This window comes from Scyliorhinus torazame, chromosome 17 (genome assembly GCF_047496885.1).
Source record: "Scyliorhinus torazame isolate Kashiwa2021f chromosome 17, sScyTor2.1, whole genome shotgun sequence".
NCBI classification, from domain to species: domain Eukaryota; kingdom Metazoa; phylum Chordata; class Chondrichthyes; order Carcharhiniformes; family Scyliorhinidae; genus Scyliorhinus; species Scyliorhinus torazame.
Window position 1 is genome coordinate 62264443 of NC_092723.1, and position 25360 is coordinate 62289802.

Genomic DNA, 25360 nt, shown 5'->3' on the forward strand with positions numbered 1-25360 from the left:
AGCATGCCCACCAGGGGCATCAAAGACCATGGGACGAAGTAAGCAGCTAGCTGCCTCCACCTCAGATGTGCAAGCTGGGGGGACACCTAAACGTAGCAGTAGAGCTAGGAGGGCCAAGTACGTTGAGGATCACTGAGGGCACGGGATGGGGTGTGGGCACAGGTACAGACCTCCCTAGCAAGGCTGCAGCCGGGTGTCATTCAATGTTGGTCCACAAGATCGGATTATCAGAAACCCCTGGATGGTCTGGGTCAGTACTTTGTGGCTCACACCCCCTGGAACATGGGCATCTTGGCACTGCTCAACTGGCACCTTGGCACTGCCACTCTGGTAGTGCCAAGCTGACAGCACTGCTCGGATGCCAGGGTGGCAGCAAGTGCAAGGGTGCCCGGGTGGCACTGCCACAGGTCAGGGCCAAAAGGGGGCCATGCCCAAGAAAAGAGGGTGGATTTGAAGGGTCGGGGTGTGCAGGGCAGGTAAATAAGAGCCTCCGGTACGTTTTTCTTTGGGGAGGGGGGGTGGAGAGTCCTGAAGAGTGGTAGATCCCAGGGGCCCCATAGCAGGGTGTCCTCGATTGGGAGGTGTGAGGTAGTGCCCATGGGCACTGGTTTAGCACACTGGGCTAAATCGCTGTTTTTTAAAGCAGACCCAGGCAGGCCAGCAGCACGGTTCAATTCCTGTACCAGCCTCCCCGAACAGGCGCTGGAATGTGGCGACTAGGGGCTTTTCACAGTAACTTCATTTGAAGCCTACTTGTGACAATAAGCAATTTTCATTTTCACGTGTGTGTGTGTGAGATGGAGGTGGGGGGGGGGGGGGGGGGGTGGACGGACCACAGTGCCAAAATAAAACTCCAAGTGTCATTGAATAGCGGTGGGGAACTCCCTGAAAAACCTGCCACAAATTAACTTAGAAATTTTTCTGTTGAATTGCACTCCAAGTGCGAAGCAGGAGACAGGAGCGTGGAGGGTTTCCAGCTGTGGCAGCCAGTGGGAAAACACACCAAATCTTCCAGCCCTGACTTAGTTAATTATGCACCTGGATATGTCACGCCACACTGAGTGGTAGGACATGCCTGGCTAGCATGTAGCTTGCCATAGTATCCAGGTGCCATATTGAAACAGCCGCCCAACATCACTGACCCACTATTGAAGAAGGCAGACCTGAAAATGAAGATCGATCTCCGGAGCACTCAGACTGGAAGATGTGCCTCCAGAGGACAAGGATGGATCTCCAGGAACATTCTGAAGCTGGGAGATGGATTCCCTGGGACACTTACACTGGAAGGTCCACCTGCAGATGTTCCTCTAACCACTGCTGACCAAGATTATCAGCATATGTTCCTTCAAGACAAAGGATTACTTTTATTTGTTCTTAAGGTGATGGCAGACATCGAAGAGCCAAGACAATGTGGACTGTAATTACACACATCCAATGTAAGAGAGGGAAGATTCACTTTTGACATACAGTCAACTCATTGGATTCTTACAACAATCGGGAGATTTTAGTGTTACATTCTGGAGCCAGCTCACAAATCACAACTTGTTACTGGGGCATTTGAACTTCGCACTTCTGAGTTGCTATCTAGTGTGATAACAATAAGCCTGCCAAACCTCAAATGAAGGGTGCAACGTAACCAAATGGGAACGATGTCCCATAGCGAGCATGTTGCACCAGTGTTTCCCAGTGCTCGCAGCGCAGAGAAACACAACGCTATCCAAGGTGACTCCGGTTAGATACGTGGCCTCAGCAGGGAACACGCGGCTGAGGCCACACTTAGTGCCGTTTCCTGCACTGAGGATCCCCGCTCGCTCCTCAGTGCAGAGAGAGATCGGGACCCCATTTTTAAATGACATCCCAATCTCTCAAGCCCCCGATGCGACCCCCTAAGCCCCAACTCACTGTAAGGGGGTCTCCGGGCCACCTCATGGCACCTTGGCAGTGCCAGGCTGCCACATAGGTGGCACTGCCAGGGTGTCTGAGAGGGTGCCCAGGTAGCAGTAGTGCCAGAGTACAAACTAGCCCAGAGGGTATGCACCTGGGGGCCTTCAATCCCCTGGGGGATCCTCACGAGTGCTGTTCAGTTTGGTCTCCGTTTGTGGAGACCAGCACAGAACAGCGCTTGCCCGAGGTCTGCAAGCCAAAGGGGACAGATCTCAATGCCTTGGTTACCTCGGGGAATTGCATTTTAGAGGGAGACTAGCTGTCTTGCTCTAATATGCAGATTTGCTAACATGTTATCCCGCCCACAATGGGTGGGCTTTACATCGCCACGTTTTGCAAGGTCGCGTTAGATCTCACGGGGCGTGGTGAGCCGGGCAGATCCCAGGAGAGGTGGCTCACAGGCAGGATAGACCCAGCAGAGGTGGCGGCACAGTGGTATACAGTCAGGAGGGAGTTGTCTTTGAAGTCCATAACATCTACTCTGGACCCCCTGAAGTCTCATGATTTCAGGTTAAACATGGGCAAAGAAACCTCCTGCTAATTACCACTTACCGGCCACCCTCAGCTGATGAATCAGTATTCCTCCCTGTTGAGCACCACTTGGAGGAAGCACTGAGGGTGGCACAGGCACAGAATATGCTCTGGGTGGGGGACTTGAATGTTCATCACCAAGAGTGGCCCAGTAACACCACCACAGACCGAGTGGCCGGGTCCTAGAGTCATCAATCTGGGGGTTACCATTGATCAGAAACTGTACTGTACTAGCTGTATTAATACTGTGGCTATCAGGACAGGTCAAAGGCTACGAATCCTACGGCAAGTAACTTATTTCCTGTCCTGCCAAAGCCTGTCACTTATCTACAAGGCACAAGGCAGCAGTGTAATGGAATACTCTCCAGTGCCTGGATGAGTGCAGCTCCAACAACACTCAAGAAGCTCAACACCATCCAGGACAAAGCATCCTTGATTGGCACCTCTTCCACAAACACTCCCTCCACCACTGCCGCACAGTAGCAGCAGAGTGTACCATCTACAAGATGCACTGCAGGAATTCACCAACGCTCCTTAGGCAACAGCTTCCAAACCCACGATCACTACCGTTTAGAAGGACAAGAGCAGCAGATACATGGGAACCCCACCACCTAGAGGTTCCCCTCCAAGTCACTCACCACCCTGTCTTGGAAATATATCGACATTCCTTCACTGTCACTGGGGCAACATCCTGGAACTCCCTCCCTACCTGCACAGTGGGTGTACCGACACCTCAACCAGCAGTTCAAGAAAGCAACTCACCACCACCTTCTGAAGGGCAACTAGGGATGAGCAATAAATGCTGACCTAACCAGCGACACCCACATCCCGTAAATTAATTTTAAAAATACAGACTGAATGCTGCAACTGTAGCCACTTAAAATGGCCAACTCCAAATTTAAAATGGCCAACGGCAAAGGCTGATGGGAAAGTTAGCCAACAAGACAAAAACCAGCAGCTGCAGGTTTGCTGTGTATTGACCTCTGCAAAAACCAGACAACATCGATACCAGCGACCATCAGCATAACAAAGTAAACAGCCATCTGCATACTGATGAGCAATCCCCGGGAACAATAAGTAACATTTTGACACACAAAGCAAAGCCAGACTCCTCGGCTCCAGCAGGAGCCAACACAAAGGAGGTGAACGAGCACCTCAAGACCGCCCATCGATCAGGGAACTGCTCCAATATTGGAGAAAATCGAACCAAGCGATTGGGACAAAGTCCAATCACTTGGGACCAGGTACAGGGTCCGCCCCGAAAGGCGGGAAGCCCCTGGGGACTATAAGAGTTGAGCCCCAAGTTCAAATCGTGCTCTTCTTAATCTCTTCACTCTTCTTCACCTCTTCGCTCCCTTCACGCTCTTCTTCCTGGCCGGGTCACCCAGCAACAACGAACCAACATTGACTGTGACCGGTGCAGTGACTCCAGTGATCATCGAACTCGTAAGTCTTAATTCAATGCTCGCTACGAGATAGGCGCTCCTAGCTACCAATCCGTACCAACTTCGAATCCCGCAGACTCAGAACCCGAACGAAAGGCCATTTGTTCCCCTGATCTGGTGGGCCAGTTCAAAGTTAAGTACAGGCCTGTTAGTTGTAGAAGTAGCTTAGACGTAGAATTTGTGCACGAGTAGTGATTACTGTGTATAATAAATGTGCTTTGATTTAAATCTTACTAATCGGTGTATTGGATTATTGATCATTACTCGGACTTGAATCTCGTGGCGGTATCAGAAAGATACCTGGCGACTTGAGAGCAAAGGTAATAAAACAGAGCAATTGAACTAAGGCAAAATTAGCAACACAACCAATGTGAATTCAGCACTCCAGAATCACTAATATTAAACAACTGCAAGCAAAAAAAGCAGCATCTCTCTATGACAAAAGGTGAAGTACTTTGTTGAATAAAATAGCTTTATAATAAATGTATACATAAGAAATAGAAAAGATTCTATGGATCTGTTTTTGTGTAATAGGTACAAACATATAAAAGCAATCAATTTGTTGCAGTTCAATTCTTCAACACAATAAGACTGTTTCTCAAGGGTTCGGTCAATACTCTTGGTAAGTCAAAAGGGTTGTGTAGGTGGAAAGTTTGGGAAACATCATTCTAATTCATTCACAGGGCTGCATGTCTTGATGACCAAAGTGCAAAGAACTGAGCAGTTATTTGAAGCAAACCTGCTTTTCTAATTTTGGAATGAAGATGCGATCTATTTAAATGGCCAAACACTATGACGTACATGACAAAAAAAATCCCTCCCTCTTCTGAATCACGGAGCACATCTGCTCATGGACACGTGTTGAGCTCAAACAATGGAACTTTAAGCCAACTTATTATTAATCCATTTTACCCCAGTTCAATTTCTTTCGGCAAGGGCATCCAGCCGATGGTTCTTGGACCCCATGTTTGGACATAGATTCTACTGCACACAGGTGACAGATGTTTGTTTAGTGCTGAATGCAAATTTAAGCTGCCAATCTGTTTGACAGGTTAAAGGTTGGACTGGTCACAAATCTTTAAAAAGTGATTTATGTAACAATCATATAAGGTAGCTAATTACGACTCATGAATCCATAACAAATTAAAAATCTGCATCAAGACGCAGTCTGTATTCTATATCTGTATTCTGTTCCAGAGGTCCTCCAATGGCCCAATCCTCAATTTCAATCGAAACTTCAGCTCAATGTGCACGTTTCTCAATCGTGCATTCAATTCCAAGGCATTATTCCAATTGACTCCCAAGCAATCTGGTTATCTGCTTCTCACCATTTCAGTAAGTCCCATTAGTCTTCATCCTTCCCTGTACAAATCCGAAAGGCTAGCCGCTTGGATCATATACTGGCAGTTTGGCGTAGTTTGTCGTATATTTCCAGTTTCCAATTCCAACAGCCACTGGAGCATTGCAACAACAGTGAGCATCAACACACACTATTCTATTTGACAAAGCTATTCAGAGTTGAAAATTCTTAGTCCCTCAAAGAGCTTTTCTTGTGGCTAGCCTCAACCTCTTTGAGCTCAACTGTTTTGTTAAAAATTAACAGACACTATTAAATCGAGCAAGAATACATCTTCAGTAACCACAGAGTGCCTATCATGTAGATTTTGCTGTGTTGTTAGGGCCTAGACAAGGGGTTTGGGGATTGTCTACTTTTCCAAAGTATGTTACTTGAGCTAGGGTCTCTCAAAGCAGTGATGTTGGGACCTCTACGAGGTTGGAGCTTCTCCTCCTTCCAGACTCTCTTCTCAGTCATGTGGTCGGACATTATCATCAATATCATGTATTCTTCTGATAACCCTCTACTTTACATCTCTCCCACCATTACCACACCCCCACCAAGTCTTTATCTCCATCCTCCTACAAACCCAGATTTCACAAGGTTAGTTTCAGAGGTGCCTTGATTGATCATCCTGATCTTTTCTGCTCACCATTTGAGGTTGTGAATATTCTTCTCCCGGGTGGTTGAAGGGCTGGTAGTTAAGTCTTTACTCTTCATCAAGATCTGACTACTAAGCCAATCATATCTATTGGCTTTCTCGCCAAGGTTATAAAGGCACTGCGGTTCCTCCTGATTATAGCTTGGTGTGTCTCAATGCTGTACGATCTTGGTTGTGGAGTTTATTTTCAATGAATGTTCCTTCCTCTGTTGGTCTTCGAACCATACTCCTTTCCCCGCTTCAGTAATGGTAACTCAGGCGCTCTATGCCTAGATTAAAGTTTTTAGTCTAGTTACTTCTCTGTTCGCCCTCATGCTGATTTACCCTCTCAGTCATTCATGGTGATGTTGCTTCTGAGTTTTTGTGCTGGAGTTGGAAACCCTTCTCAATCTCCTACCCATCAGGCAGCACGGTGGTGTAGAGGTTAGCACTGCTGCCTCATGGCGCCGAGGTTCAGGTTCGATCCCGGCTCTGGGTCATTGTCCTTGTGGAATTTGCACATTCTCTTTGTGTTTGCATGGGTTTCGCCCCCACAACCCAAAGATGTGCAGAGTAGGTGGATTGGCCATGCTAAATTGTCCCGTAATTGGAAAAAATGAATTGGGTATTCTAAATTTATTTTGGCAGCATGGTAGCACAAGTGGACAGGGCCAGGGTCCCAGGTTCGATTCCCCGCTGGGTCACTGTTTGTGCGGAGTCTGCACGTTCTCCCATGTCTGTGTGGGTTTCCTCCGGGTGCTCCAGTTTCCTCCCACAGTCCAAAGATGTGCAGGTTAGGTGGATTGGTCATGCTAAATTGCCTTTAGTGTCCATGAAGGTTAGATGGGGTTATTGGGTTACGGGGATAGGGTGGAAGTGAGGGCTGAAGTGGGTCGGTGCAGACTCGATGGGCCGAATGGCCTCCTTCTGCACTGTGGAATTTGCACATTCTCCCTGTGTTTGCATGGGTTCTATGATCTATGTTCATTGGTAGCTCTGGATGGTGAGGAAGGGCAGCACGGTGGTGCAGTGGTTAACACTGCTGCCTCACGGCGCCGAGGACGATCCCGGCCCCGCGTCACTGTCCATGTGGAGTTTCCACATTCTCCCCATGTCTATGTGGGTCTCACCCCACAACCCAAAAAGATGAGAGGGTAGGTGAATTTGCCACGCTAAGTTGTCCCTTAATTGGAAGAAATAGAATTGCGTACACTAACTTTATTTATTTATTTAAACTGATGGTGAGGTTCAATAAGAGCTAGTTTTCATTTAGTTACAAAAAATCTTTGACAGTTCCTAGCCTTCACCCAGCTTTTCCGTTCACTCAAGGATAGCAAGGTGTACTGATTACATGAACAAAGCCAAATTGTGGAATAGTTCAATCGCAAATTGCAGCCCATGGTCAGACACTATGATGCCTGGGCCTAGTTGTTGCATAAATTCAAGGGACTGCATGGTATCACAGCAGAAGCAGTCATCAAATCTGTTTTACTTCACTCTACCATGTATGGTAATCAATGACAATAAGGAAAGCTTCCCCCCCCCACCCCCCGAAGTCAAGTCATTCCTGGACACATCCACGGTCTTGGATGGAAAGGTAGGAAGGTAATACTGGTTCTTCTTTTTCAAAGCACAAGACAGTTAGAAATCATTTATTCCACAGAGTGATATCCGGTCACCAGGCTTATTGTCGTTCGCCCACACAATATTTTTCTTTTCATAGATGATCTTGGTGATGATCTCAAAGAATATCACCTTTCGAGAGTCAAAAATTCCAGTAGATCCCCCTGCCAAGTCGAGGCACAGAGCGGAGATGCTGACCTCCACCCCAACAGGACCCGCCTCCGTGCAATCAGCAAGGCGAAGGCTAAAACAGCTGCCCCCCACACCCGCCTGCAGCCCTGGCTGGTCCGACACCCAGAAAATGGCTTCTCGGGGCCCTGGTTCCAGGTTCGCGTGCACTACCCCTGAGATAACACTGAAAATCTCCCTCCAATACTTCTCCAGCTTCAGACAGGACCAAAATATATGTACAGGTTTGGGAGGGGGCATCTCCCACATCGCTCACATGCATCCTCCACTCCCTCAAAGAATTGTCTCATCCTCGCCCTCGTGAGGTGCTCCGGAGAGTGAACGCCTCAACCTTGTGCGCCAGGTTGGGGCCGATACAGCTGAAGGTTGTGTATAGGGTGCACCTCACGAAGGTTGTGTATAGGGTGCATCTCCCACTTGGCTTTGATCCCCTCCATGGAGACACTGTCCTCCCCCAACATCCTCTCGTAGATCACCGACACCACCCCATTCCCCATGCTGCAAATACCTCTTCCAACAATGAGGGGGCTGGCCCTATTGGGAAGCTCTGAACAAGCTTTGCCCTTGTAGCAAAGTCTCGGAGATGCAGGTACCTAAACCATTCCCTTTGCCCTTGTCGTCTCGGATATATACATAGCAATAAATTGTCTGCATACAGAGACACCCTATGATCCACTCCCTCCCCCCCCCCTCCCACCCCACCCCCCTACCTCCCCCCACACCCCCAACTCCACCCCCCCCCCCCCCTCCCCCAGTACTATTCCCTTCCACAGTCCCGAGCTCCTTAAAGCAATGGCCAGAGGCTCTATCTCTAATGCAAATAACATAGGGGACATAGGACACCCCTGCCTGGTCCCCCGGTGCAGAGCAAAGTACCCCGAACACATGGTTTGTGCGGACACTCGCCCTCGGTTTCTTATATAATAGCCGTACCCACTCTGATCCCAAACCTCTCAAGAACCGCAATTTTTTTAAAACATTCTATTCGATCAAATGCCTTTTCCGCATCCAGTGCAACCACCACCTCTGTCTCCTTTCCCTCAGCCGACTTCATGGTTACATTTAATAACCTCTTAATACTTGAGTAGCTGCCTTCCTTTCACGAACCCCGTGTGATCCTCCCCTATCACCTTTGGGAGGCACCCCCTCCAACCTAGCCGCCTCTACCTTCGGCAACATCTTTGCATCAACATTCAGTAGCGATACAGGCCTCTATGACCCACACTCCACACAATCCGTCGGATCCTTATCTTTCTTTAACAACAAGGAGATTGAGGCCTGCCCCAATGTTCGTGGTAGCACCCTCTTCCCTATCGCCTCCTCAAACATTCCAACCATCAGTGGCGCCAATTTATCCTTAAATTTCCTGTAATACTCCACTGGGAGCCCATCTGGCCTGCTACCTTCCCCAATTGCCTCCTGTTCCCCCACCGACCCCCCAGTGTGGCCCTATCTTCCTCCTCCAGCCTTGGATACTCCAATCCTTCCAGGAACTCCCGCAGCCTCTGATCTCTCCCCCCCCCCCCCACCCCCCCGACGGTTCCGACCCATACAAATTTTCATTAAACTCCTTAAACCCCTTATTAACCTGGTCCAGGGCCACCACCAATTTCCCCGTCCTATCCCCCACCTGGACAACTTCCCTCCCCGCCGCCTCCCTCAGATTCTCCCCATACACATAAATTGCTCCCCTTGCTCGCCTCAGTTGACGGGCTGCCTTTCCCATGGACAACCGTTTAAAGCTAGCTTGTAGCTCCATCCCTCTGTCCCAAAGTGCTGGATCTGCATCCCCATTGTACCTCCTGTCCACCTCCAACATCTCATGTATCACCCTCTGACGCTCTTCCCTCTCCTCTTGGTCCGCTTTGGCTTTAAACGATATCACCTCCCCCCTCACTACCACCTTCAGGGCCTCCCATACCACTACCTGCGATACCTCCCCATGCAGTTAAAACTCCTCAATCACCCTCCCGATATTTTCACAAAAGCTTCGGTCCCCCAGCAACCCCACGTCCAGTCTCCATCCCGGTCTCTGTCCCCTTCTCCAGGACCATGTCCACCCAATGTGATGTGAGATCCGAAATTGCTATGTTCCACCTTCTCCGCCCCCCCCCCCCCCCCCCCCCCCACCCTGCGATTGGGCGAGCGAGCGGGCCAGATGGAGAAGGTGGAGGCTGACCAGAGGGGCTTGGAGTTTTGGTTTTTACACCAAGTTCCAATCCCCTCCCACTATTAGCTCATGCAAATCCAAGTCCGGAATGGCCCCAAATACCTTCTTCACAAACCCTGCATCATCCCAGTTAGGGCCATACATACTTGCCAACGCCACCGACCTCCTCTCCAAGCCCCTCTGGTCAGCCTCCACCTTCTCCATCTGGAATCACACTCTCTTATCGGCCAAATCCGCTACTCCCCGCGCGCGCCCTGCTGTCGAACCCAGAGTGAAAGACATGGTTTACCCAGCCCTTCCTAAGCCTCACCTGATCTTTCGCTCTCAAATGAGTCCCCTGCAGCATAATCTATCGACAGAGATCGATAGGTTCTTGATCAGGGGTTACGGGGAGAAGGCAGGAGAATGGGGATGAGAAAATATCAGCCATGATTGAACGGTAGAGCAGACTTGATGGGCCGAGTGGCCTAATTTTGCTCCTATTTCTTATGGTGATACTGTGCCGTCGGTGATTAATGAATAAGTGAAGTTGAACCAGAACCGGGGGGTGTCAACAACCACATTTTGGGAGGCACTGAAGACGGTGGTCTGAGGGTAGATCCGCCTTTAAGGCACACAAGGATAGGAAAAGGAGGGAAGAGTACGAGCGGTTATTGGACAAAATAGTCGAGGTAGACCGGGATTATTCAAGGGCACCCATTACGGATGGATTGGCTAGAAGGAAAAGGTTGCAGGGGCCATTTGATGGGTTGAGGACAGGGAGGGCGGTGGGGCAACTGCGCAGGGCAAAGGGGGTGCAGTATGTGTATGGGGAGAAGGTAAGACGAATGTCCAGGGAAATATTGAGGATATGGATAGATACAAGGGAGGTGATGTCAGAGCCAGGGAAGATAAATGAGACTTTTGGGGAATATTATGAGACAGTCATTTTCAAAGCTGGGGTCGCGACTCACGGGTGGGTCCCAGGCGTGTGTCGGGAGGGTCGCGAGCCATCCATTGCGGCGTTCCCGATCGCGGTAAGTAATGTGCAACGGCCGCAGCATCGGTACGCATGCCCAGACCCCAGCGATAAACACCGCCTCCTCCTGATGTCAGAGCGCTGACCCAGGAGAAGATTTTTTTTTTTTTAATTCAATACAGTCTTGCTGCCTGAAGCAATGGCAGAGATCAGGTCATTCGCCCAAACACTGGGCATGCGTACCGATGAGCGGGCACACATGTGCAGCGTGCCTGCATTCGGAAAGCCGGTCATTTATAAAGCCGGTCTCAGCCGTTTTTTTTTTTTTTAAAAGGTGGCTGCTGCGGCCATTGCACATTACTGCCCTACTGGAGTGGCTGCTGCTCCCGAACGTGGGAGGGGAGGGGAGGATCGGAGACATATATGGATGGCTGGGAACGGTGGAGGGGGGGGTGAGCAGGTGGTGGTGAATAAGGAGAAGTGGGGGGGGGGGGGGGGCAGCTGCAAGGGGAGATAAATTGGGGAGTGTGGAGTGAGGCGCTACGTAGGGTAAACGCGACTTCCTCTTGTGCAAAAGTGAGCCTGATATAATTCAAGGTGGTAATTAGGGTGCATATGACTCGGGCGAGAATGAGTGGGTTCTTCCAGGGAGTGGCAGATGAGTGCTAAAAGTGTGGGCGGGGTCCAGCAAATCACACAAGTATGTCTGGGACTGCGAGAAGCTGGAGAGTGTCATATGAGAGTACCTTTAAGAAATGGGTGTTTATAAATGGGTATGTATATAAATATCTGTAGTGAGCAGGGGGGTGGGCACGGGAGCAATAGGTCAGAAGGTGAGAGCATTGAGGGAGAACTGGGGAATAGGGACAGTGTGGCTCTGAGGCAGAGCAGACAGGGAGAAGTTGCTGAACACAGCAGGTCTGGTGGCCTGAAGTGCACATGTTTTAATGCAAGAAGTATTACGGGTAAGGCAGATGAACTTAGAGCTTGGATTAGTACTTGGAACTTTGATGTTGTTGCCATTACAGAGACCTGGTCGAGGGAAGGGCAGGATTAGCAGCTAAACGTTCCAGGATATGGATGTTTTAGGTGGGATAGAGGGGGATGTAAAAGGGGTGGCGGAGTTGCGCTACTGGTTAGGGAAGATATCACAGCTGTACTACGGGAGGACACCTCAGAGGGCAGTGAGGCTATATGGGTAGAGATTAGGAATAAGAAGGGTGCAGTCACAATGTTGGGGGTTTACTACAGGCCACCCAACAGCCAGCAGGAGTTAGAGGAGCAGATAGGTAGACAGATTTTGGAAAAGAGTAAAAACAACAGGGTTGTTGTGATGGGAGACTTCAACTTCCCCAATATTGACTGGGACTCACTTAGTGCCAGGGGCTTAGACGGGGCAGAGTTTGGAAGGAGCATCCAGGATTGCTTCTTAAAACAATATGTAGACAGTCCAACTAGGGAAGGGGCGGTTCTGGACCTGGTATTGGGGAATGATCCCGGCCAGGTGGGAGAAGTTTCAGGAGGGGAGCATTTCGGGAACAGTGACCACAATTCAGTAAGTTTTAAAGTGCTGGTGGACAAGGATAAGAGTGGTCCTAGGGTGAATGTGCTAAATTGGGGGAAGGCTAATTATAACAATATTAGGCGGGAACTGAAGAACCTAGATTGGGGGCGGATGTTTGAGGGCAAATCAACATCTGACATGTGGGAGGCTTTCAAGTGTCAGTTGAAAGGAATTCAGGACCGGCATGGTCCTGTGAAGAAGAAGGATAAATACGGTAATTTTCGGGAACCTTGGATAATGAGAGATATTGTAGGCCTCGTCAAAAAGAAAAAGGAGGCATTTGTCAGGGCTAAAAGGCTGGGAACAGACGAAGCCTGTGTGGAATATAAGGAAAGTAGGAAGGAACATAAGCAAGGAGTCAGGAGGGCTAGAAGGGGTCACGAAAGGTCATTGGCAAATAGGGTTAAGGAAAATCCCAAGGCTTTTTACACGTACATAAAAAGCAAGAGGGTAGCCAGGGAATGGGTTGGCCCACTGAAGGATAGGCAAGGGAATCTATGTGTGGAGCCAGAGGAAATGGGCGAGGTACTAAATGAATACTTTGCATCAGTATACACCAAAGAGGAGGAATTGGTAAGATGTTGAGTCTGGAGAAGGGTGTGTAGATAGCCTGGGTCACATTGAGATCCAAAAAGACGAGGTGTTGGGCGTCTTAAAAAATATTAAGGTATATAAGTCCCCAGGGCCTGATGGGACCTACCCCAGAATACTGAAGGAGGCTGGAGAGGAAATTGCTGAGGCCTTGACAGAAATCTTTGGATCCTCACTGTCTTTAGGTGATGTCCCGGAGGACTGGAGAATAGCCAATGCTGTTCCTCTGTTTAAGAAGGGTAGCAAGGATAATCCAGGGAACTGCAGGCCGGTGAGCCTTACTTCAGTGGTAGGGAAATTACTGGAGAGAATTCTTCGAGACCGGATCTAATCCCATTTGGAAGCAAATGGACGCATTAGTGAGAGGCAGCATGGTTTTGTGAAGGGGAGGTCGTGTCTCACTAACTTGATAGAGTTTTTCGAGGAGGTCACAAAGATGATTGATGCAGTGGATGTTGTCTATATGGACTTCAGTAAGGCCTTTGGCAAGGTCCCTCATGGTAGACTAGTACAAAAGGTGAAGTCACACGGGATCAGGGGTGAGCTGGCAAGGTGGATACAGAACTGGCTAGGTCATAGAAGGCAGAGAGTAGCAATGGAAGGATGCTTTTCTAATTGGAGGGCTGTGACCAGTGGTGTTCCGCAGGGATCAGTGCTGGGACCTTTGCTGTTTGTAGTATATATAAATGATTTGGAGGAAAATGTAACTGGTCTGATTAGTAAGTTTGCAGACGACACAAAGGTTAGTGGAATTGCGGATAGCGATGACCACTGTCAGAGGATACAGCAGGATTTAGATTGTTTGGAGACTTGGGCGGAGAGATGCCTGGAACTCACTACCGGAGGAGGTGGTGGAAGCAGGGACGATAGTGACATTTAAGGGGCATCTTGACAAATACATGAATAGGATGTGAATAGAGGGATACGGACCCAGGAAGTGTAGAAGATTGTAGTTTAGTCGGGCAGCATGGTCGGCACGGGCTTGGAGGGCCGAAGGGCCTGTTCCTCTGCTGTACATTTCTTTGTTCGTTGTTTGTTCTTGTACCTTTAAGAAATGGCCGTTTACTACTGCAGTGATGTCAGAGAGTTGGTGGAGCTGGGCTGTGTGTCAGCTTTTTACTTTCGTTTTAGGCTGTTTGCGGCAGGGTGTGTTTTAGTTTCGTTTTCAGAGCTGGATAGCTGTAGTCACAACCAGAAGGTGTATGAATCTCTCTCTGTAATCTAAAGACTGTAAATCGATCCTGGTGATTTAAAACTAATAACAGTAGTGACTTTGGAGACTTCCGGTTGCGGCTATGCCTAGGGAGGTCGCACGTTCGACAGTTCCCGCCGGGAACGGACTTTTGGGCTCTCTAGAGGGGCCCCAACGGCAATTCTTCGACAGCTTCCAGTGTGGGAAGGTGACAGCAAGGTCCCCCCGACATTATATGGATTGGACCAGAAGTGGAGCGGTGAAAAAAGTGATCTTGGAGCAGCGAAAAGTGAGAGGGAGAAAAAACAAGATGGCGGCAGGTGGAGACCAAGCAGCATGGGCGCAGTGGTCGCAGGAGCAGCAGGGGTTTCTTAGACGCTGCTTTGAGGAACTGAAAACCGAAATGCTGGCGCCAATGAAGGCGGCGATTGAGAAGCTCGTGGAGACCCAGAAGGCCCAAGGGGCGGCGATCCGGGAGGTGCGGCAAAAAGCCTCGGAGAACGAGGACGAGATCTTGGGCCTGGCGGTGAAGGTGGAGGCGCACGAGGCGCTGTACAAGAGGTGGGCGGAAAGATTTGAGGACCTGGAGAATAGGTCCAGGAGGAAGAATCTTCGGATTCTGGGTCTCCCCGAAGGAGTGGAGGGGCCCGATGCTGGGACATATGAGAGCACGATGCTCAATTCACTGATGGGCGCGGGAGCCTTCCCGAGGCCCCTGGAGCTAGATGGGGCTCACAGGGTCCTAGCAAGGAGACCCAAGGCCAACGAGCCGCCAAGGGCTGTAGTGGTGAGGTTTCACCGCTTTATGGACAGAGTGTGTGTCCTGAGATGGGTCAAGAAAGAGTGGAGCAGCAGGTGGGAGAACACGGAGATCCGAATCTACCAGGACTGGAGTGCAGAGGTGGCTAAGAAGAGAGCGGGTTTTAATCGGGCTAAGGCGGTGCTCCATTGAAAGGGGGTGAAGTTCGGTATGCTGCAGCCAGCGCGATTGTGGGTCACGTTCCAGGATCGGCACCACTATTTCGAAACGCTGCTGCATTGGCCAAAGGGAAGCTGGAAATAGGAGAGGTGGTCGGGGCGGGGGTCCGCCGTCTGGGGGGCTGGGGGGTGCGGGAGACGCGGGCACGCGGCTGGCCTAGGAAAGGAGATGGCTAGTCGGTGGGCGGAGAGGGCGGGGGGGGTGAGCAGCCCCCCAATCTGGCTGATAACTTGGAATGTGAGGGGCCTGAACGGGCCGGTCAAGAGGGCCCCAGGTGTTCGCGCACTTAAAGGGACTGAAGGCAGACGTGGTTATGCTCCAGGAGACACATTTGAAGGTGGCAGATCAGGTTAGGCTGAGAAAGGGATGGGTAGGACAGGTATTCCATTCAGGGTTGGATGCGAAGAACAGAGGGGTTGCATTACTGGTGGGGAAGCGGGTGTCGTTTGAGGCAATGAATATTGTAGTAGATAATGGAGGTCGATATGTGATGGTGAGCGGTAGGTTGCAGGGGGTGCAGGTGGTACTGGTAAACGTATATGCCCCGAACTGGGATGATGCCGGATTTATGAAACGCATGCTGGGTCGGATTCCGGACCTGGAGGTAGGAAGCTTGATAATGGAGGGATTTCAACACGGTGCTGGACCCAGCACTGGATCGCTCTAGGTCCAGGATGGGTAAGTGGCCGGCTGCGGACAAGGTGCTTAGGGGGTTTATGGACCAGATGGGGGGAGTGGATCCATGGAGGTTTGTCAGGCCCCAGGCCAGGGAATTTTCATTCTTTTCCCACGTCCACAGAGCCTACTAATTTTGAGTAGGGCGCTAATCCCGAAAGTGAAGGGAACGGAGTATTCGGCCATAGCCATCTCAGACCACGCCCCGCACTGGGTGGAGCTGGAGTTAGGAGAGGAGAGGGGCCAGCGCCCGCTGTGGCGTCTAGATGTGGGATTATGGCGGATGAGGTGGTGTGCGGGCGGGTGTGGGGGTGCATTGAAAGATATTTGGAGGCCAATGACAATGGGGAGGTGCAGGTGGGGGTAGTCTGGGAGGCGCTGAAGGCGGTGGTCAGGGGAGAGTTAATCTCCATCAGGGCCCACAGGGAGAAGAGAGAGAGCAGGGAGAGAGAGAGGTTGGTGGGGGAGATCTTAAGGGTGGACAGGAGATATGTAGAGGCCCCCGAGGAGGGACTACTCAGGGAGCGGCGAAACCTCCAGACGGAGTTCGACCTGTTGACCACAGGGAAAGCAGAGTCACAGTGGAGGAAAGTGCAGGGGGCGACGTATGAATATGGGGAGAAGGCGAGTCGGATGCTGGCACACCAGCTTCGTAAGAGGGAGGCAGCGAGGGAGATAGGTGGAGTGAAGGATAGCGGGGGGAATACGGTGCGGAGTGCAGTGAGAATAAATTAGGTATTTCGGGACTTCTATGGGGATCTGTACTGATCTGAGCCCCCAGCGGGGGAAGAGGGGATGCGACGACTTTTGGATCAGCTGAGGTTCCCGAGGGTGGAGGAGCAGGAGGTGGCTGGTTTAGGGGCGCCAATTAGGCTGGAGGAGCTGGTTAAAGGATTGGGGAGCATGCAGGCGGGGAAGGCCCCAGGGCCAGATGGGTTCCTGGTCGAGTTTCACAGGAAATACGTGGACCTGCCATGCCCGTTGCTAGTGAGGACTTTCAATAAGGCAAGGGGGGGGGGGGGGACCTTGCCCCCGACAATGTCCGAGGCGCTGATCTCTCTGGTCCTGAAGCGGGACAAGGACCCACTGCAGTGTGGGTCGTATAGACCGATCTCGCTCCTCAATGTGGATGCTAAGTTGCTGGCAAAAGTGCTGGCTACGAGAATTGAGGACTGTGTCCCGGGGGTGATTCATGAGGCCCAGACGGGATTTGTAAAGGGCAGGCAGCTAAACACTAATGTGCGGCGGCTCCTCAATGTGATTATGATGCCCTCGGTGGAGGGAGAAGCAGAGGTAGTGGCAGCTATGGACGCGGAGAAGGCCTTCGACCGGGTGGAGTGGGAGTATCTTTGGGAAATGTTGCGGAGGTTTGGGTTCGGGGAGGGGTTCATCGGCTGGGTCAGATTGCTATATGGAGCCCCGGTGGCGAGTGTGGCTACGAATCAGCGGAGGTCGGAGTACTTTCGGCTGTACCGAGGGACGAGGCAGGGGTGCCCCCTGTCCCCCTTGCTGTTTGCATTGGCAATTGAGCCTCTGGCCATGGCACTAAGGGAGTCCAGGAAATGGAGGGGACTGGTCCGAGGGGGAGAGGAACATCGGGTGTCGCTGTATGCGGACGACCTGTTGCTGAATGTGGCAGATTCAGTGCAGGGGATGTCGGAGGTCATGCGGATCTTAAGGGAGTTTGGGGACTTCTCGGGGTATAAGCTTAATGTAGGGAAAAGTGAGCTCTTTGTGGTGCATCCAGGGGACCAGGGAAGGGGGATAGACGACCTGTCGTTGAAGAGGGCGGAAAGGAGCTTTCGGTACTCAGGGATCCAGGTGGCTGGGAGTTGGGGGGGTCCTGCACAAACTTAATTTGACGCGGTTGGTGGAGCAGATGTAGGAGGATTTCAAAAGATGGGATGTGCTGCCACTCTCGCTAGCGGGCAGGGTGCAGTCGGTTAAAATGATGGTCCTCCTGAGGTTTCGCTTTGTGTTCCAGTGCCTTCCCATTATGATTCCCAAGGCGTTTTTCAAACGGGTAGGTAGGAGTATCATGGGTTTCGTGTGGACAAATAAGACCCCAAGGGTAAAGAGGGTGTTTCTGGAGCATAGTAGGGACAGGGGAGGGCTGGCTCTGCCGAATTTGTGCGACTATTATTGGGCAACCAATGTGGCGATGAAGAGGCCGGTATCCTGGCCTTTGCGTCCCTGGTAGCCTGGCGGAGGATCTTGCTATTATGGAAGGACGCGAAGCCCCCCAGTGTGGAAGCCTGGATAAATGACATGGCAGGGTTCATTAAGCTGGAGAGGATAAAGTTTGCCTTACGAGGGTCTGTGCAGGGGTTCTTCAGGCGGTGGCAATCGTTCCTAGACTATCTCGCGGAGCGTTAGGAGGAGGTCAGCAGCAGCAGCAACCCAAGGGTGGGGGAGGAGGAGGGGGGGTCTCTTTCGGGGGGGGGGGGAATTCAGGGGGGTGGGAGGGGCTTCCCTACGGGTATCTTTGAATGTCATATGGGGGGGTTACTGTATACGGGGAAACCCAATGTAAAAGTTTTGTATAATTTTTGACTGTTGTGTTTGCGTTGCTTTCTTTTTGTTATTGGGGGGGGGTGGGGGTTTGTTAAAAATTTTGTTGGAAAATTAGAATAAACATTTTTTTTAAACAGTAGACTTTAACCTGATGTGCTTCTGGTAAAAGGTATTTTAAGTCTTATGGATGTTAAAAGGAAAGCTTAAAGGATTACTTAGTGTTGTATTCTTTGGGGGTTGTATTTGAATTAATGGTTGCTAAAATGTTCACTGTATGTTTTAAAAAGGTTAACTTGAGTTCATAGAATAAACATTGTTTTGCTTTAAAAAATACTTTTCCATTTCTGCTGTACGACACCTGTAGAGTGGGCCGCGTGCTCACCATACCACCATCTATTAAAAGTTGTGGATCAGGTGAACTCCATGATACACTTTGGGGTTCTCTTAACCCTGGCCCATAACATGAGATAATGGGTGAGAGTGTCTGCGACACTAACAAAGATTGTGGGGGAGGAGATCGGGCCAGGCCCATTGGTGGCAATATTCAGAATTTCAGAGAAGCTGGAGCTGATGGAGGGGAGGAAGGCCGATGTCGTGGCCTTTGCCTCTCTGGTTGCCCGGCGAAGGATATTGTTGGAATGGCGGTCGGTAATGCCGCCGGGGGTGGGTGGTAACCTGTACAAACTGTAAAATCGTGTGATGGGAGCATGTTGCCGGATTGTTTATGTTTTGTAACTGTTTGGATAAGTTTGGAATGAAATACATTTTTTTTTTTATTTAAAAGGCTCTCGTTCTTCCGCATCAAAAAGTGGCACTTAGGAATTGGATATTATATTGGATCTCCACATCGATGTCAGCCTGAGAGGAGGCTCCCTAGGTAGGGGAAATGGTTTCTCCATTGATCCTGATGGAGGAAGAGGCCGGATCTTGCCCTGGGGTGAGCTGCTAAAGGACTGGAGTCTTCTTGAAACCGAATCTTCGGTATGCTCCCGCAAAAGGGGTCAAGCATGGCTTAGAGATTCATGGCAATGTCATTCACATACTGAATCCATGAGCAATGTCAGTGTTGTTTTCTTCTTGGATTTCAACCGGCTAAGGTTGAAAACTTTCCAATCAACCTCTAGACGTGTCCACTCCACTGGGAAGCTTGCTCTTGACAAGGTGAGGAAGAAAGAGAAGCTGGTGGGAACGAAGACACATCCCTGTTTGACTGTCTTAAAACTCAAATGTTCCCTGTCGTATTTCTGGTGAGGAGTGTCGCCGACATCTTGTTGTGGAGAAGTCGAAAGATGTTGATTAATTTCTCTGCACAGCTGGCCTTCGACATGTCTTCCATGGCATTTCTCAATTGACTGAGTTAAAAGCCTTGGTCAGATCAGTGAGGGCCACGTAGGGTGGTTGATGTTGCTTCTGGCATGTCATCTGTTCCACGGTTTGGTCAGAGTCCAAGATCATCTTTGATGGGGAGTTGGGGGATTTTCTCAAACACGTTGTAATCTAATTTTGTATCATGGTTCAGGAGTTCTTTCACGTGTTCTCTCCATTAGACGCTAATGTTCTCTCGGTCTCTCAAGAAGGTTCGTCCTTACATCAGGCCTAGGATGGGGAAGCCAAAGATTACCTGGGTGGCACTGAAGTAGCCCTGGATGTCATACTTGTTGGTAAAGAGTTGCAGCTCCCTGGCTTTCTCAGTCCACTATTGGTTTTTGATTTCCCTTGTTCTTTTTCGTACCTCAGTCTGTGCCTTGCTGGTTATGTTGTTTTGCCAGGCGTGGAGAGATTTCCTTTTCTTGTCGACGAGGTGTTTCCTGGTCTTGTAGCCGATGGTTTCTTCACAATTTGATATGAAGTCGGTCTTCAGCTGTTTCCAGTTTTCCTCTACTCCATTAGAATGAACATTTTGGAGATTTTGGAGACATTGTTGGAAGTTCACAAGCATGCTTGGCTCTTGAAGTCACTCAACATCTTCCGCTGCTTCAGGTGAGCAGGAGAACCCTGTTGGAGTTGCAATTCCCAACTTTTCCTTTGCAATGGTTCCTTTCCAGATTTGGGAGTTCTGTCCAACCCTGGCATTGATTCCCCAACGAGGATGATCATATATCCAGAGTGGAGTAAAAGCCTTCTTTGGACTCATCATTGGCATCAAGGGTTGGGATATTGCTTGCTGGTTTTAGGCAAGTTGTAGTCTGAAGGTCATGAAGCGCTCTTTGATTCCGACTTGGAGCTCCAAGAGTCGGTTGACATGTTTTGTTCTTGATGGCGAATTCAATTCCATGCAATCTGGGCTGATCCTCGGATCTTCCTCTCCAGAAGGTAGTGGAACCACTGCCATCATCCCTCAGCTGCCCTTCAGGTTTCTTGCAGGGCAGTGACATCGAGGTTGAAGTGCCTGAGTTCACGGGCAACAACGGCAGTTTTCCAATCCGGTTTATTGTTTTGTTAATTATCTTTTAAGGGTTCGTACATTCCACGTTCCAAAATGGACCACAGGTAGATCAACCTGGCTGGAAACTGTATCCAGCTGGTTTGAGACGGAACAGATTATTTTTAGGTGACCTTTTTTTGCCCTTTTCCCATGTGGGGTGAGCAGAGTAGATCCTGAAGATGGCTGCTCAATTGTGAAGAAAGCTGACAAAAATGTTCTCCTGTTCCTATTCCAAGAATGAGACAATTCCTTCCAGTCTGAAGCTAGGGTCTTCTGGATCTCACAGTCCTGTCCCAGTCACTTCTTGCTGATTGCTGGAGGTCTGGGTGGGATGGGTGTTGGTTTCTTCTGGATAGAAGCCTAGTGGGTTACCGTTGCACAGCAGAGCCATGGTCCTCGAAAGAGGGTAGGTACAGTTCCAGTGGCAAGGGAACCGTGATGATCAGGGATCTCCTTACTGTAGCCTTCACCCACCATCACAGTCGTTGATACCAGACATGTATTTTCGGCCTGATCCACCATTCTGCCATTGAGGACTTGTTTTGGATTGCGTTTTGTCTGGATCTCCTCTCCCGACATTACCATCATGGGTGACCCTGCCAGGGGTTTAAGACTTCCAACAGCGTTGCTCTCGGGATCAATGGAACATACGGCAAGATGGAAATCCAAGGAAATGCTCAACGCGTATTGTTACGACACCCTGGGCTAGTGCGCAGTCAATTCCAGCCCCACAGACCCCGGATTCCCAACACAAGTCAATTAACCAATAATTTGTTTAAGGTTTCTGAGATCTTTGGCCCTTGACTACTCCGATGCCTTACAGGCACCAGATTTGTCAGTGAAACATAAGAACTATTTATTCATAACACAAATAGAGACAAGACATGCAATAGAATAACAGTCAGCTAATTTACTACTGCCCCCCTTTTACCATTTACCCAATCACATAAAGGCAGGCACACACAGAGGGATGGAGATGTGTAAAAATAATAAGAGCATTAATATGAAATGGAAGACGAGTGACCTTACTTCAGATTTTGAAGTTGTTACAGCAGCAGGCTGTCCTCCCAGAATGTGGAGTGATTTTAATCACCGGTTGGATTGTCAACATGGATCTTCTGGCAGTAGCATTCAGTCAGACTTCCCAGGCTGTCGGGTTTCCTCTGGGGGAGTCACTTTAATTTTTATTACCCTGGACCTTTACTCAGAAGAACAGCCTCCGGCCCGTATATTCCTATTCGTTTCCAACTCCACCAGAATGACCAACAGTTGTTCTGAGATAAGAACAAAGTTCTCCACATGAGATTTTAAAAAAGGGTTTTTAAGCAACTGACTATGCCTTCAGCTGGTGGCTTCTCTGAATTTCCTTAAGATTTTTTTTGCGACCCTCAAACCATTGAGAGCTGTCTCAACCTGGATTTTACTCTTGGTTTGCTGCCTCACAAGAATGTCCTCCGGCTGTGCTGAGGAGAAAACAGAGTCTCCAATTGGGTGTTTGATAAGGCCCTGCGATCAGAAACAGTCATTTGGCCACAGCCAAGTCCATCAAAAGGTGTCATCATTGGTGTCAGACCTCCCGCTGGAGGTTCTTTTTTTAAATTATAGGTGACGTCCATAGATTCCATTAATTGACCAGGTGCAAAAATTGAATTAGCAGAACAGAAATTTAAAGAAGGAAAAAGCAGGGGACAGACATGGATTAAAAGGTTATCCAAAAATATGCTACCTGGTGTCCAATCTCACACCAAGTCCTGTTCACTAATCATCCCTGTGCTCACTGACCTAGATTAGTTTCCAGTTAAGCAACACCTCAATTTTAAAATTCGCATCCTGTTATTCAAATTCCTCCATGTCCTCGCCCTTCTCTCTGTAATCTTGTCCAGCCCTCTACTCTAACTTCGGTCTTCTCGAATACCCCCAATATTATCACTCCAGTACTGACCCTGGGTCTTCAGCTGCGAAGACCCTAAATTCTGAACTGCAGCCCTACAAACTCTCTTCCATAGTTTAGGCTTCTCCTTAAAACCTTCCTTTTGTTACTCTGCCCTCACATCTGCCCATGGGGCTGAGTTTTCAAATTTTTATTATGCTTCTGTGAAGTGCCATTATTATGCTAAATGTAAGTTATTGTTGTGAGCCAATGCTGTTATTGTGAGACTAAGATGCAGTAGCAGAATGGTTATGTCAGTGAACTAATAATCCAGAGGCCTGAACTAATAATTTAGGGACAAGATTTCAAATACCACCACGGTAGCTAGAGAATTGAAATTCAATTACTTCAATAAATCTGGAATGAAAAAGCTAGCAGCAGCAATGTTGGCCGTGAAACTATTGCACTGTTGTTAAAAATTCATCTAGGTTACTAACATCCTTTAGGGAAGGAAATCTGCCACCCTTCTTACTAGGTCTGACCTATACGTGACACCAGAACCACAGCAACATCAGTTGCACTCGAAGGTGGCTTACCAGCAGCGTTGCAAAGGCAATTCGGGGGAAAGGGGGTAATGAATGCTGGCCTCAATGATCTCCACATCACTTGAATAAGTTTCAAAAAATATGCCCATTATTGCTGTCTGTGATTTTCATTAAGTGTTCCAGTAGTCTTGGTTTTTTTGACATCTTTGACACTTCACTTACAATTGGTTTCTAATCTTATGGTCAAGAAATCAATGGAGTGGGCAGCACGGTGGTGCAGTGGTTAGCACTGCTGTCTCACATCGTTGAGGTCCCAGGTTCGATGCCAGCTCTGGGTCACTGTCCGTGTGGAGTTTGCACATTCTCCTCATGTTTGCATGGGTTTCGCCCCCACAACCCAAAGATGTGCAGGGTAGGTGGATTGGCCGAGCTAAATTGCCCCTTAATTGGAAAAAATGAATTGTGTACTCTTGAATTTATTTTAAAAAAGAAATCAATGCAGTCATGTTTGATCCCAAATCTGTCTATACACCGAAGGCTAATCCCATAAATCAGCACATTGGTGGAGGGAAAAGAGAATTCGCAAATTTGAAATTTAACACTTCTCTCCTTGCTCAACAAGAAAATGGTGTGCAGTGGAGGGTTTAAGCTATGGGCAATCCACACAGTGCATGCCACATAAACAGAGCATTTTGGGCAGCGCCAGGTGCACAAGGGCTTCTGAGAATTCAAATTTTGGGAACTAATGACATCATTCAAGCCCCAGGTACATTTTAACCTGCAATATTAATGTTGGTGCCTAATGCCAGCCTCAACAATATCACCTGGCACCAAGGAGCAACAGGCCCAAGAGAGTGCTAACGAAGGTCTGTTGACTTTAGGCTTCCTTTGGAACAGGAACAGTCCTCTATGTAAATAGGGTCCAAGTTGGTATGTGAAGTTGAAAACAAGACAAAGTTTTTCTTTATTGAGAGAGTTTATTGACTTGTTCAATCTCATAGCTCTCATCTCACTCAACCTAGTGTCCCAGCTATCTTCTATTTATACATGCTGAGAGACAACTAATGCCCATCACCAGTTTCTCTTAACTTTACCGACCTGACACAACACTTAACACTTCAGGAGCCAAGAGAATTATTCTCCAAGTTTCTGGTGATTTCCTCAAATGCCTTCCCCACCTTCTCCTGGAATTGGGCCTAACTTACTAGAATCAAACAAAGTCTATTTTTCAATAGTCAATTAAAAGCGTGTACATTTCTAGGAGAATAGGAATCTTTTAAAATTCATAGCAAGAGACAAGACAGACGGCATTTCTCAACACCACATGATTTCTCCATTCCACAATGAAAGCCAGATCAGTGCAAGAAGTTAATATTCGGTGTGGGAGGGAGAGAGTGGAAGCTGGGGGTGAGAAACATTGTTGTTCCATTTCAGGTCTGGTGGGTCGCACATGATAGGCAATATCTACTGTTCGTGTTGTGCCTGAAAAGCAGCGCAGTTATACCTGTGGATCCCACTTTTGGGAACTAACGGATCGTCACACCTGGCAAGATCACTTTCTGATCTAGAGTGACTACAGCTAGTCTCATGCATTCCTAAGATCTAACCAAGGCGTGGGCTTTAACAACCTCGCCTTGGGAAACCTCGGGCGAATGCCGTTCAGTGTTGGTTTCCACAAACAGGGACACTCATGGGGGTTTCTCAGGGGATCGGAGACCCCCAAGTGCTTATCCTCTGGGCAGGGTGGCATCCTGGCACTGCCACTTGGGGGGGCCTTGCGCGGGGGCCTAGCAGACCCCCTTATACATGAGCTAGGGGAGGAGGGGGGTTCAGGGGCTTGAAAGATTGGGGCACCATTTTAAATGCACTAAGGAGTTCCAACGAGTGGAGCGCCTCAGTGCAGGGAATGGGGTGTGGTAGTATGCATTAGGGGTCATGTGGGACTGTGAAGCCGTGATGTCATTGGCTGACAGATCCCGGGTCCTGCTTGGCTGTTGACCTCTAGCTCCGCCCTGAAGGCGGAGTATAAGAACCAGGAGTTCTCCCCCGCAGGCCAGTCTGTTACTGAACTGCGGGGAACAAGTCACGCTTAATAAAGCCTCATCGACTTCACCTCTATTCGTCTCTCGGGAGTCTTTGTGCGCTACAATTTATTAAGCGTGACTTGTT

The 25360-nt window shown here is 49.2% G+C and overlaps 1 protein-coding gene across 4 annotated transcripts in view; it reads right to left on the reverse strand.

Moving 5' to 3' along the window:
- The window catches only part of pacsin1b (protein kinase C and casein kinase substrate in neurons 1b), a 472183-nt gene that overhangs the window by 327901 nt on the left and 118922 nt on the right, over positions 1 to 25360 (reverse strand). The window lies entirely within an intron of this gene.